General features: G+C 43.7%; 1 long non-coding RNA gene across 2 annotated transcripts in view; it reads left to right on the top strand.

Annotated features, from left to right (window-relative positions):
• The first annotated feature begins 737 nt into the window (after window positions 1-737).
• Window positions 738-14,850, top strand: part of LOC309863740 — a 31,361-nt gene continuing 17,248 nt past the window's right edge. For both annotated transcript variants that reach the window (XR_014311229.1, XR_014311230.1), the window contains exons 1-2: window positions 738-905; window positions 10,106-10,243. This is a non-coding gene — a long non-coding RNA (uncharacterized lncRNA). The remainder of the gene's footprint in view (window positions 906-10,105; window positions 10,244-14,850) is intronic.

Genomic DNA, 14,850 nt, shown 5'->3' with positions numbered 1-14,850 from the left:
TTCCCCCAACACACAGCCAGTTTATAGTACTTATGCTTGGTCGTAGTCATGGAACCACCTTGTTGTCGTATTGGCTTTTGGGCGGCATCTTCTACCTCTGGTTGTTTTCGTGGAGCTTCAAGCTGTTAGCAACTTGACATTCTCAGAAAAATCCAAATTCTGAGCCCAGTGAAGGGTGTGGTCAACTTTCCCAACAAGGGACGTGATGGATTTAATTACATGTTCAGTCATTCTTGGGTTTGCCAACAAACTCACCAGCCTAGCATGGGAGGCTGTTCACAATCAGCCTTTATTCCTTTTCCCATCTTCACTCTCCATCTTTTACGTTCTGTTCCATGCAGACTGTCTGCATCTTTGTTCCTTCGGCGTGAAACGCTCTCTATTCTTGACTCCCTCTGATGGGATACAATCCTTTTCTGTCACTTCTTCCAACATACCTTACATGGCATTGTCCTTGATTCTAGTTCTGTAAGTGCTCATTCTTCCCGTGAGATGGCCCGTGAGTGAGCTGAGTGTAGGAGCCTTCTCCTCTCCTTACACAGTGCCTTACATAGAAGATGTACTCGATAAATATTTGTTGAACTGAAGGATATTAAAAGAACATGATTAAACACCTAGAGTGTGCCAGATGGTGACCAGAGAAGGGTCTAAAGCCAGAGTGCCCGTTTTTCTGTCTTCCTGAAGAGCCTTGGTTTGGGGTTATAAACATTAAACTGGGTTGGGGCCTTCAGAGTTTTTAAACAACTGCTTGCCCTTGATGTGGTTAATGTTAACTTTAGAAACTGATAATGCACAACAGAAAACGAAGTGTCTGTGGGCAGCCGTGATTAACAATAGTCCGAGGCTAAGGGCTGTTCTTGGCTCCATGGGGTTTCTGCAGGAACTTCAATACGACAGGAAGATCAGTAAGTTTTGTTCAGCTTCCCCCACCAGACTGGTAGCTCTGCAAATACCCTGGGTGGAGGAGGGAAACTCACCACTATAGGATGTTGTAGATTTCAACTCCAAAAGCAAGAAAAAGGCCAGGGGCGCCTGGGTGGCTCAGTGGGTTAAAGCCTCTGATTTCAGCTCAGGTCATGATCCCAGGGTCCTGGGATCCAGCCCCGCATCCGGCTCTCTGCTTGGTGGGGAGTCTGCTTCCTCCTCTCTCTCTGCCTGCCTCTCTGCCCACCTGTCATCTCTGTTTGTCAAATAAATAAAAAAAAAAAAAAAGAAAGAAAGAAAACGGCCAGAAGATGGGTGTGGAGTATTGCCCTGTGTGGAGCTGGGTGACTCAGTTTTTGTTGTGATAATTTTGTGGAACAAACAACTTCAAAGTTTCAATGGCCTTCAGTAACATTCAGGAACAAACATGTATTGTTTGCTTGTGTAATTTGTCTGTGGCCTTGAGTTGGTGCTATGGCTCAGGGCTCCTCCCCTATGTCTTCTTCTTCGGAGACCCAAGCTGAAGGAACACGGCTCCGCAGTGGCCAGCAGTATCCCATATTGGAAGACAGGTGTTCGAGTCGGGGCGGGGGTAGCAGATATTTGCACAGCCTCTTTAAGGCTTTACTTGAAAGTGGCATGTTCTCCCTTCCACGCACACCGCATTGGCCAAAGTGCTTTACCCAATCAAGTACCAGTTCGGTGGGGCAGAGAATGGGTGAGGGAGAGGGGAGAGGGGGTATTTGCTAAGTTATAATTCAGTCTACCACAGGGACACATCCTTCTTTGGATGGTGGCATGAATTCCTGGAAGAGAGAGCCCCACACCTGTGCGTTGCCTGGCACATGATGGACACTCTGTACATGTTTGTTGAGCGAATGATTAAACTGTCACGGCTCAGTGTAACCAGGCGCATGGCCTTTCTCTGCATTGTGGAGAAAGTCATGGCTTTTAGAGGCACAGATCAGACGGACGTTCTCCATGATCGGAAGGCTGTGAGTGTTCGCTGCCGTCCACAGGGTGACGCTGTCAAGAGCGGCGCAGTCTGCAGCCAGAGTCAGCCTTGAGACTCCTTGTGGGTGAGCAGATGTGAGGAGGCCGTTTGGGGTGGCTCCCCACCCACTGCCCCAGCCAGCATGGGGCCAGCCTGGGATAGGGAGTAACTAGGAGGTTTCATCTGGTGAGGCTTCCCCCACCCAGCAAGGAGGATGGGTGTGTGCCTTGCCGAGGGAAGCTCTTATGACATAAAGTTTGAACTTATAAAGTGGGAAGCTGGAGGGGGCTACTTCTGCAGCAGAAGCTGGGTCCTTTCAAGAGAAGTTAGAACAAGATCCCTTCTGTGCGGCAGCGAAGGCAAGGAGGTTGGAATTTGGAATTTGGAATCTAGCAGGCCTGAGTTGCAGATCCAGCCCTACCTCTTGCTGTGTGACCTTGGGCAAGTCACAGGCCCTCTCTGGGCCTGTTTCTTTGACTGTAAACGGGGCAGAATGATAGTATTCACTTCTAGGACCCTTGGAAGGATTAAATAAGCCTATGCGTATAAAGTTCTCAGGGCAGTGCCTAGGATGGAGAAAATGTAGTAACTGAAAGCTGTTATTGTAATTATCAACATCAGCATCATTATTTTAAACATGTTGACTGAATTTCAAATGTTTTTAACTTTGCTTACTTAAAAAAAAAAGATTTTATTTATTTATTTGACAGAGAAAGAAAAAGCAGGGGGAGTGGTAGGCAGAGGGAGAAGGAGAAGCAGGCTCCCCACAGAGTAGGGGGAGTCCGATGTGGGGCTCGATCCCAGGATCCTGGGATCATGACTTGAGCCGAAGATAGTCGCTTAACTGACTGAGCCACCCAGGCACCCATCAGTTTTGCTTACTTTTAATCTCCAGGAGAATCTTTGTTCTTCAAAGCAAAGAACTCTTGTAGCTCTTCTTAGGAGAGCGAGAGGCAAAATGTAGAGAATGGAGAAAAATATAGACAGGAGAAAAAGAGAGAAGGACCAGAGGGAGAGTAGAGAAGAAAGAAAAGAAATTTTTTTTTTTTTTTTTTTTTTTTTTGAGGCATTGGAAGAGGAGATATTAACAGGGGATTGATTAAAAGAAGAGCTCTTGGGCTTGGGACTTCTCGGAGAAGAAGGTGGTCCAGAGCTTGTGCTGGGAGCTGGGCCTCAAGGGACCAGGAGGGAGAGATTGAGAAGAGACCCCAACTTCCCTAGCCCTGGGTGGTGGTGGAAATGGTGGCCGAATGCAAGGTTCAGACTCCTGAAGACACAGGCTGGGAGGGGGACCATGTCAGGAAGAAGAAAGGGGGTACGGGGCCATCGCTGCCAGCATTCTGGGTCATGCACACCTTGCCTAACAGGCTGGGCGGGCAGGGGTGAGAATGAGGCGGACATGGGAAGAGCAGAGGCAGGGCGGATGGCACGAAGGTCACAACAGCGGCACAGCCGTGCCAAGACCGATCAGCTTCATGGGCACTCCAGGCAAACCTGGACCGCAAGGACACGGAGGCACTCCTCCCTTCCACACTGTTCCTTTTGTTCAGTTGCATTCCCTTCTATATTCCGAAGTTCTTTTCGGATATCACGAGATGTCGGATATAAACTCTCAGAGGCAAAAGGCGCTGCTCAGCTTCGGCGGGTGGGAGGACATCTAACACAAGACACCTCTCTTTGCAGGAAGCAATTCTCTGCAGAACACTCAGGGCGACTGGTGTCACCGCGCCAGCACGGAGCAGGGCCGCTTTGCTCACGGTTGCGTGCGCGCTGTCGAGCTCCGCGTCTGGCACGTCGTAGGAGGCGCTCAATAAATATTTGTTTAATAAACGCACGGAAAGTGCGCGAACACCCGCAATAGCTCTTGTTAAGAGAATGTCGAAGTTCTTTTATATTAAAAAAAAAGTGAGAACTCCAAAAGTGCTAAACATTTATGGATCCGAGAGAAGGAGAGGCTCAACTCCAGAAGGGACCTGGGCTCCCTGCAGTCTGTCTGATGGACTTGGGCCACGTCCAGCCCAGCCCCCTAACAGCATTATCCCAGCCCTATTTTATCAGTCAGGGTTCTAGTAAAAAACAAGTTATTGGGTAACTTGAGGAGAGTTCAATAAAGAGACTATTTACAAGGGATGGGCAAGGTGTCAGGGAGCCCCAGGGATGAGTTGGAAGCCCGAGGGCTTGTACCACCCCTCGGACTGAAAGGGCAAGGAGAGGGTGTGGGTGGAAAAACCTAGAGAAAGAGCTGGGAGAAGAGGGCTCCCTGACAAGGCAGTGACTTTTGGTGGAAGGACTTAGCAACAATTCCAAGGGAGAGAGCTCAGTGAGTGCATGCCCCCGCCTCACGCTCCTCCCTCCTCCGCATTCCCTCTAGGGCTCCCTATTGCCTGAACCCAAGTGGATGCCAGAGGGCTGTGGAGTCTCTTGAGGGCAGCCCCTCTAGGCCAGCCTCCGTAGGTCTAGAGCAAGCATGGAGAAGGACGGAGCATGCAGATGGAAAGGTTCATGGAAAGTTTGCAGCCCGGGGGGAAGTGAGGTGGAGTCTTCAAGTTCCTAGGTGTGGTCACTACTGAAGGCACTCTGTGGGCTAACCAGGGAGTCCAGCTTCTTCAGTCCATATATGATCACCCGGGATGGAAATCAGAAAACACACCAGTGTCCTGAAGTCCGGGCTGAAACTGACGCAGGGTGGGGCCCTGGGCGGGGCTGGGCGGACCCGCTTAGGTGTGGCCCATTTAATCTGGACTCATGATCCATAAGGTGGAAACACCTTGATGAAATTGGCCAAGGCAACCAAATTATAAGGTGTTACAAACTCTGGCAGAGAGAAACTAATGACAGACCTACCAGTGGAAAATGCCCCTGGCCTTAAAAGACAGAATTAGGGCCCAATGAGATGCAGAGATCCAGAAACCAGCATGAGCGTGATTCGAACACACCCATCCACTAGGAGGCAGAAAGCAGGATGGCCAGGTCGTGAGCAACCAGGAGGACTCGAGAAACAGGCTGCCGGAGATGCCAGCCTTCTGGAGACTGTTGGCAGAAGGGAAAAACCAACCTGAGCTAAGCTCAGGAGCTGTGGGTGCTAATGAACGCCTCTCACGAAATCTGAACGAAGACATTGTCTCTCCCGGAATAGAAAGAAAAGAGTAGTTTTAAATTTTTTGCATACCCGTTGACCCAGAATTCTACTTTAAGGAGTTTATCCTAAAGAAATATTCAGGCTGATTCTTAGTCCTACTGATACAAGGATGTTCCCTGGAGAATTTGTTACAGTGATGGCAAATTAGAAAAAAACTGTATGTCCAGTGGCAGGGGATTGTTGAAAAAAAATTTATAGAAAAATTTTAATGACATTGGAGTAAGTTCAATATGTGGTTTAGAGAGGAGAAAACAGATTCCACAGCACTTCGATCTCGTTTTGTTTGTACACACATACACACACACACACACACACAAAGTGATCAACTCTAAAACAGATGGTATTAATAATAATTTCACTTTTTTTTTCTTTTTTCTTATTCAAACTACCTACATTTTTGGAGTGGATATTCATTACTTTATGGTATGAAAGCAAATTAATTTTTTTAAACCTAGGGAGAGGACTTTCTTACCTCTCCTGCAGTCAGTTAGCTCTCTGGTATTTACCCAAATCTGTAAGGTAGGAAAGGGAAGGAGGTGCACAGGTGCTTACAGGAGGTTGGGCAAAGGACTGGGGTGGGGAGGGTGGGGGGTGGCTGGAAGCACAGAGGAGGTCCTCATGTATTTTAGGGTGACGCTGAGGAGTGTGTCTGAGACCAACAGAAGATCATGGGTTACTGAACCTCAAGGAGAACTATCATTTGGCTCATGCACTCTTTATTACTTGGCTTTGAACAAAAATCATACCAAAGCCAATTGCAGGAGAGGATTAGAGTTGGGGTACATCTATTACTAGGTGGTCAGGATGGGAAAGGATCATAGACCTCATTAGTCAGACATGCCAGAGGCCCATTCTAGTACCAGATACCAATGCAGAACATTGACAAACATCGGACGTTCTAATAGGAGGGGATTTTAAAGTGAAGTTACAGAGAGCGATCTCCACCAGTCTTGGCAGGTGGCTTCAGGGGAAACTCCTCAGGTTTGCAGAACACGATTTGTCAACATCTGAGGTCCTCTGAGCTCTAAAATACTATGGTTTCACGACTCGAAGACTGCCGATTGCCCTGGAGAGCCTAATTTAAGAGACACCTAGAGGACCAGGCTGTAATTTGCATTCCAAGAAATAAAGAAGAAATGTTTCTACCTCTCCACAAACATAAATGTTTATCATTTATTGAGCATCTGCTCTACGCCATGCCTTATGCTAGGAGGTAGAAGTAACAAGAGAAAGAAGACCCAATCTTCTCCTTTAAGAGGTTTACATTAAAGTGGAGGAAACTGACCCTGAAACAGATGATCATAAGAAAGCAAGGCAAGTTCTAGGATAAAAGCTCATACAAAAGAATATGGAACAGCATAGAAAAGAAGGACCTTGAGGGGGTGCCTGGGTGGCTCAGTGGGTTAGAGCTTCTGCCTTCGGTTTAGGTCATGATCCCAGGGTCCTCGGATCCAGCCCGTATGGGGCGCTCTGCTTCCTCCTCTCTCTTGGCCTGCCTCTCTGCCTAGTTGTGATTTTTCTCTGTCGAATAAATAAAATAAAATAAAATAAATAAATAAATAAATAAATAAATAAAAGAAGGACCTTGAGTATGACTTAAGAGAACCTGGGCCTTGAAGGATAAGTGAACTTTAGGCAGTCAAGGAGGAAGTGTGTGTGTGTGTGTGTGTGTGTGTGTGTACACCCATGTGCACGCACCTGAGGACAACACACTCACTGGGATTGAAAAAAGCATAGCATTTTTGGATATATTTTCTTCAGTAAAGTGTCCGATGTTTTGCCCAGTTTTTTTTTTAAAGAGTTTATTTATTTATTTGACAGACGGAGATCACAAGTAAGCAGAGAGGCAGGCAGAGAGAGAGAGAAGAGGAAGTAGGCTCCCCGCGGAGCAGACAGCTCGATGTGGGGCTCGATCCCAAGACCCTGGGATCATGACCTGAGCGGAAGGCAGAGACTTTAGCTCACTGAGCCACCCAGGCGCCCCTCTTTTGCCCATTTTTATTGGGTTGCTTATTTCATTACTATTTAGTTTTAACGTTATTTATATTCTGGAGTCAAGTCCTTTATCAGAAGTTTAAGTATAGTAAATATTTTCTCAGGATCTCTGGTTTCCCTTCTCATTAATGTATTTGAGGAGCAAACATTTTTAATTTTGATGAAGTCAATTCATCGTTTTTTTTTTCTTCTGTGACTCATGTTTTTGTGTCCTAAGAGATCATTGCCTACATTAGAATAACAAAGATTTTCTTCTGTTTTCTTCTCCAAGCATTTTTATACTTTCAGCGTCTATTAGCATTTCCAGTTAATTTGGGGATATGGTGTAATTACAGGTCAAGGTTCGTTTTTCCATTTGACTATCCAGCTTTTCCAACATTATGTGTTTAAAACACTGTTCTTTCCATTGTAGGAAATCATTGTCGAGACTCAATCGACCATATCTGAGTGGGTTTATTTATGGACCTTCTTCTGTTGCATTGATCTACCCCCTTATTCTCATGCCCAAACCAGGCTTTCTTAATTACGTTAGCTTTATAGTAAGTGTTAAAATCTTGTATTGTGTCTAACACTGTTCTTTTTAAAAGCAGCTTGGCTATTCTAGATCTTTTGTCCTTACATATGAATTTTAGAATTAGCTTGTTAATACCTATTTTTTAAAAAAATGGCTCTAAGGACATTGACTGGCAAATTGTTGAATCCATAGATCAATTTAGAGGGAACTGACAATGCTATTGAGTCTTCTACTGCATAAACATAGCATATGCCTGCCTTTCTTTAGTTTTGCTTTGATTTTTCTCAGCAAGGGTTTTGTATAGGTTTTACACATATTTTGTTAAAATTATCTCATAAGATACTATTTTTTGATGCTATTGTAAAGTGATTTACCTCAGTTGCCAATTGTTTTTTGTTTGTACCTAAAAATATTTCTTTTTTTTTTTTTTTTTAAAGATTTTATTTATTTATTTGACAGAGAAATCACAAGTAGATGGAGAGGCAGACAGAGAGAGAGAGAGGGAAGCAGGCTCCCCGCTGAGCAGAGAGCCCGATGCGGGACTCCGTCCCAGGACTCTGAGATCATGACCTGAGCCGAAGGCAGCGGCTTAACCCACTGAGCCACCCAGGCACCCCAATACCTAAAAATATTTCTATATGGATTTTCTATCCTGCAGCCTTATTAAGCTCATTTATTAGTTCTGGTCATTTTTAAAAAATAGATTCCCTAAGGGGCACCTGGGTGGCTCAGTCGACTGAACATCTGACTCTTGTGTTCCTCTCAGGTCATGATCGTGAGATCGAGCCCTGCCTTGGGCTCTGTGCTCAGCAAGGAGTTGGCTTGTCCCTCTCCCTCTGCTCCTTCCCCCAATCTCTCTCTCTATCTCTAAAGTAAATATAAAATCTTAAAAAAAAAAAAAAAGTTCTTAGGATCTCTTTTTACATGCAGAACCATGTCGTCTTCAAATAAAGACAATTTTATTTCTTCCTTTCCATTCTCCATGCATTTCCTTACTTCCTTTTACTCTCTTTCTTTTCGCCTTTCTACCCTGGCTAAGATCTCAGTACAATGTTGAATAAGGAGTAAAAGTGGATATACTTTGTCTTGTTCCTGATCTTCAAAGGAGAACATTAGCAGAGATCTTTGAGATGGACACCAATACACCTACTTCTCACTTCTTCACTCTGGACTTTGGTGCCCATGACTACCATCTCCCCACAGAACCCTTGCCATGGGTTCCCGACTTGTCTCCCTGCCCCCACTGCATCTCTCTTCTTCCCACTCCCAGTTCTCATCTCCATGTTATCCTTTTCAGACACAGGTCAAACATGGCCCCAAGGGCTCCTCTTCTCTCTCCTCCTCTATGTGACGGCAGGGTCTTGATTCACCTTCCCCAAGAGTGACGTGCCTGCTCTTTCTCCATGGCCTAGAACACTGGTGGGTCTTGCTTCTTCTCTCTTAGCTCCTCCTGAAGCCTGGGACTAGGGTCACTGCACTCAACGGGGTACAGTTGAGTGAGGCCCTTAGAGACTCCTACTATCTGCATCTTGGTGGCCAAGTACAGAAAAGTCTAGGAAAGCTGGTAGGTTTGCCAAGTCTCAGAAGACAGACGTTCCCTGGGGCTTCTCACTGAAAACCCTAAGTAATGTGAGCGCTTCCTAAAATGAGACGTAATGACTTTTTATCTTTCCTGCAAGTCTTTAATTAGAGACTCCATCACAGACATGTCACATTAAATGGGTCAGGAATTCCACAGGAGGAGGGCGGGAGTAGGAAACTCCTTGGCCAAAATACCATCAAACCAGTTTGATGCTTGTAATAATGTCTTTCCCCCTGAAGACTATATCCATTATCCCTTAGCTTCTGGTAAAAAGTGTTTTTAAAAAAAAGCAAGAAGGCATTCTCCCCCAAGGCATTATCCATCATTGGGGCAGTCAGTCAACCAACAAGACATTTGTGGGGTACCTATCATCAGCTCATTTGTGGAAAGCACTTTCCTATGCCTTATCTCATTTTTCCCCTTAACCACCCTGTGAGGTGGGCAGGACACATGTCACTCTCAGACAGATAAGGAGTATGAGTCCCTAGAGGCTGAGTGGCCTGATCATGTTGCTAGATGGTGACAAAGCTGGGGCTGGAACCCCGTGATGGGGTTCAGGGCTGGCTGCCCTCAGATAGAGTGTTCTGGCATCTTGATTAATTTGAATTCAAGTTACTTCAGAAACAGCCAATGCAGGAAGGACACTTTGACCCTCCTTTGTCCCCCTGAGAGCAAAAAATAAATCTCCCCTACAAAAAGTGCCTTACCTATAAGATGGGGAATTCAGGGCCAAGAAGGCATATAAACAAACACTGTTACTTTACCAATGTAGTATCCCAAGCCCAAACTTCTTTGTCTTGTCAATTCTTCACAAATATATTATTTCTTTGTCTAAAAGGTAGAAAAGCCATCTGCTTTGGTCATTTCTTTGAGTCTCATATTTCTGGGAGCTCCCATACGTACAGAATAACGATTTGTTTTCTCCTTTGTTAATCTCCTTCGTGTCTATTTCATCAGACCAAACAAAGAACCTAGAAGGGAAGAAAGAAAAAGTTTCCTTCCCCTCCAGTTTTGGTGCCCAGTGGGGGGCACTTCACGGCCTGGGCACGGCTCGTTCTGCTGCTGTGGCCACTCACAGATGAGAGCAGGCAGAAGGTAAGAATGACCTTCTTACCACACCAGCCTTCTCTGTTTCTGTCTACCAAGTATAGTGTACACATGAGTGGCTGCCAGAGTCTTTTTTTTTTCTTCGTTTACCAGGATTACCAGGGGAAGATTTTTGTGTTAACTAATTCTTTGGGTATAGTGAATCTGGTAAAGATTTGATATAATCAAATTGATATAATCAAATTGATATAGTCCCCTCGGTTTCTATCAATCTTGTTCTTTCCCGGAGATGGTCGTTGCTTTCTCTTGTCTCTGTCTTTCGTGTCATTTGTCATAAGGAGGAAAACCAGAGGGTAGAACAAAGGCATAGGCCCTATTAGCCCGTTGGAGCCGCCCTCATAGACGGGTGAACTCCCACTTCTCACCAGCCTGGGGTCTGCTCGGGTGAACTTTGCTGTGGGTTCCCTCTGTAAGAAACTGGGATGAGGTATTCCTTGTGTTTTGTTCTATGGCTTGACAGCTTGGCTTTGTGGCCAGTGAGAAGATCTTCTCTGGCCTCCACCATCTGGAAGGTTCACAAACTTTTATACATCTGGTAGACAGTCGAATAGACTGGGGTTCTGAGACATGAGTCCCAAGCGGCCCTCTCTCTGTCCCACTGTGCCAGCTCTCCGGGGACTTGGTCATGAGGGGTCCCAGTCCATAGGGGCCTTTGTCATCTTAACCTTCGTTGTCTTGTTAGTGCTGGGAAAGTCCTGTTCCAGGAGTGCCTGCCAGGTATCATAGACTAGTGGGTCTGTGATTGGAGGCGTCTTAGCTTTTCATGAGAGACTGAAGACACAGTTTACACCACACATGCCTTTGCTCTCTTAGGCTAACCAATCCTGGGTGCGAACTTTCTGGATCTTGTGAGGGCTGCATCTCTGGCACTCTCCTTTGGGATGTCTCTTGCTCCTGTGTTAACTATAAGGAGCCATATCGGTCTGAGTCACTATTGAAATGGGCAGATGATGGATATTTTGATTTGGAAAAGTTTATAATTAGGAATATTTTCTTTAGAGAGTTCTCAGTCTAAACAATTATCTTCTTGGTACCTATGGAAAGTGCAAATTAAAGACTGGATACAAAGAAGTAAAACAGCTAGCCTTAGGGAGCCTCTTAGCAAGATGAAAGAATGGAAATTAAACTTAAAACTAAAGTCCACATCCAATATGAATTCCCTTTCTCAAATTTGGTCTCATCTCTTCGGCAAACTCCCTGAGCTCCCCAAACTCCTCCACCTTCCCCAGAAAAATCCAGGAAACACCCAGCTGCCAGTTCTACCCTTTCTTTCCCTGCAAGATTTAAATAGAGCTCCGCAGCCTCATCTCTCCGCCCAGGGTTTGCATTCTTTCTGTTCCTTAAAGATGTAAATCTTACCAGATCTTTAGAATGTAAATACCCCAGGAGGTAATTAAAACTCACTTGAGAATGGGGGGGGGGCAGTAAGAGGAGGGGGGGGTGAGCCTTTTCAAGATACAAACTGTTATTTTTTAGGGGGGGGGTGTTGAGTTTTAGAAATTCTTTATAGATTTTGGATACTAACCCTTTATCAGACATGTCATTTGTGAGTATCTTCTCCCATTCTGGAAGTTGCCTTCAGTTTTGTTCACCGTTTCCTTTGTCGTGCAGAAGCTTGTTATTTTGATGTGGTCCCAATAGTTCATTTTTAAATTTTGTTTCCCTTGCCTCAGGAGACAAACCTAGAAAGAAGTTGCTGCGGCCGGGCCGTTGTCGAAGAAGTCACCACCTGTGTTCTCTTCTAAGATTTTTTTGGTTTCAGGTTTCACACTGAGATCTTTCATCCATTCTGAATTTATTTTTGTGTCTGGTGTAAGAAAGCGGTCCAGTTTCATTCTTCTGCGTGTGGCTGTCCTGTCTTCCCCTCGCCTTTTGCTGAAGAGACCCTCTTTTCCCCATCGCATTTTCTTTCCTGCTTTGTTGAGGTTAACTGACCACACAATTGTGGGTTTTATTTCTGGGTTTTCTGTTCTGTTCCATGGATCTGTGTGTCTGGTTTTGTGCCAGCACCATACTGTTTTGATCGCTACAGCTTTGGAATAGAGCTTGAAGTCAGGAACTGTGATGCCTCTAGCTTTGCTTTTTCCCCCCTCCTTTTATTTTCAAAATTGCTGTGGCCGCTTGGGGTCTTCAGTGGTTCCATATGAATTTTGGGATTGTTTGTTCTAGTTCTGTGAAAAATGCTGTTGGTATTTTGATAGGGGTGGCATTACCACATGATTTTACTCACATGTGGAATTTACGAAACAAAGCAAACAAGCAAAGGGAAAAATAAGAGAGAGAGAGAGAGACAGAGCAAGAAACAGACTCTCCATCATAGAAAACAATCTGATGGTCGTCAGAGGGGGGAGGGTCGGGGTGGGGGAAATGGGCGGGGGTGGGGATTAAGAAAGATACTTATGGATGGAACTGTTGAATCACTATACTGTACCCCTGAAACTAATATAACACCACACGTTAACCAACAGGAGTTAAAATAAAAACTTAAGAAAAAATAAAATTACAAACTGTTAGACAGGCTCTCCTGCCCACAGCCTCCTTAAGATCATTTGTCAAGGACAAATTCAAATCTTAAAAGTCTTCTCCACAGATACTAGCAAATAACAACAAATACCCCCCAAAACCCTTTCAGTGGGTAACCTTAATTTGTTCTGTCTACCAGAGACACGCTTCTTCTTCTTCTTTTTTTTTTGGACATACTTCTTTTAAAATGAGTTCAGTTTAAAAAAAAAAAATGAGTTCAGTTTTACATTATACCTCATTCACGGCTAAAGTTTTGGGATTAAAGCTAGGAGATTGTTGTTGGTGTGTGTCTGTCTGTTTATGTATGTCTATGTATGTGCATTCCAAACGGGATATCTTTCTGATGAGGGAGCAGGAGGCTGGCTGAGGACAAAGCAAAAGCTGGCGCCTTGCACCCCCCCCCTTCATCCGCTCCCCTCCATATGTGTAGCATCCCTCAGGCAGCCCTGACTGCCATGAACAATAAGCAAATAGTTAACTTGCAGAGCTCACAACCCGGGGCAGCAGCTCTTCCTGCCCACGGGTCCTGTCCCCGTGCTTTAATAAACCACCATTTTGCACCAAAGATGTCTCAAGAATTCTTTCTTGGTCATCGGCTCCGGACCTCAGCCCACCAAACCTCACCTAGGTTCTAGAACTTCATCATTTCTACCACTCACTGCATGGTATTGTGAACATTATTCTGTAAAATATCTCAACTTAATTATCTTAAAAATAAGTGTGTATCAATTAAGTATTTTTAAATTTTAGAAACATAATAGAAACTAACCCAAGTGTTTTTCAAGTGCACATGATCTGGGATAAGTTTTAGTAAACAAAAGCTAATTTAAGTTTGTTGGTTTAATTAATAAAGGCATGACTTTAAATTGACGAGCATTAAGTATAATATGTTTATTCTACATAGATTTACTAGAAGTCAAACAAGCGGGTGCTATCTCAGTTACAAAATTGGTCAGCATAAAATAATAATAATAATGATAGGAGCGCCTGGGTGGCTCAATGGGTTAAGCCTCTGACTTTGGCTCAGGTCATGATCCCAGGACCCTGGGATGGAGCCCCCCATTGGGCTCTCTGCGCAGCAGGAAGTCTGAGTCTGTTTCCCTTCCTCTCTCTGCCTACTTGTGATCTCTCTGTCAAATAAATAAATAAAATCTTAAATAATAATAATAATTATAATAACTTAAGATGAAGGCTAACCTCTTTAATATTTCATGAAATTTTCATGAGTAATCTATGGTTGTTAAGAACAAATGAATTAAACAGATGTAAGGGAGGTAATCATTTTTAAGTGAATTTTTTACAATGATTGTTTCACAGTATGTCTATCTAAAAATAGTTACTCCAATCTCTTTGGTAACTTCCACTGTTAAAAGTTTTGCTATGTTAAATTAAATGAGAGAATTTTATTATCTAGATCATTTCCAAATAAGATAAAACACTAAAACATTAATTGATAAAACCAGGCTTCCTTTCTACAGAGAAACTAAAGGTAGTTGGGTCCAATTGTAAATACACCCTGTGACATACTGAAAAATTTACCGTGAGAAAACACATTTCCAGAAACTGTACAAAAGTATTTGTAAATTTGCCAACACAAAAAATGCTAATATAAAAGTTAATAATCATTTATTTCTTTATTTTAACTAAAAAGTTAAGGTTTTTAAGGGTTAAAAATGCTAATATACGTAATTAAAGCCACCGGAAATAATAAAGGAAACATCTTTAAATGCCAAGAAAGCAGGGTGTGTGTTTTCAGTTAAAAAAAAAAAAAAGGTAGAAGTAATGGGATATATATTTTGCTGAGGGGAATTAAATAATTCTATCCTAAAGAGAGGCTAATTATTTCAAAATGGAAAAGAGGAAAAACATAAGACAAAAATCTAAATGTATGAAGAAAGTTGTAGAAAGTTTATGGAAAAAGAAATCTTTGGAAAGGCTTTTAATGTGTAGTCAAGCTGACTAAGATTAGAACGAATTTAGTTAAGGAAATTTTAATATCAAAAATAAGTTGGCATGAAATTAGAATTTGGTTTTCTCTCTGTTAAAAGGACAGAGTTTTCCCTGAGTCTTCC

This window comes from Mustela nivalis (assembly GCF_964662115.1).
Source record: "Mustela nivalis genome assembly, chromosome: 4".
Taxonomy (NCBI): Eukaryota; Metazoa; Chordata; class Mammalia; order Carnivora; family Mustelidae; genus Mustela; species Mustela nivalis.
The sequence above is the reverse complement of the archived record's forward strand: the minus strand, read 5'-3'. Positions and strand labels throughout refer to the sequence as shown.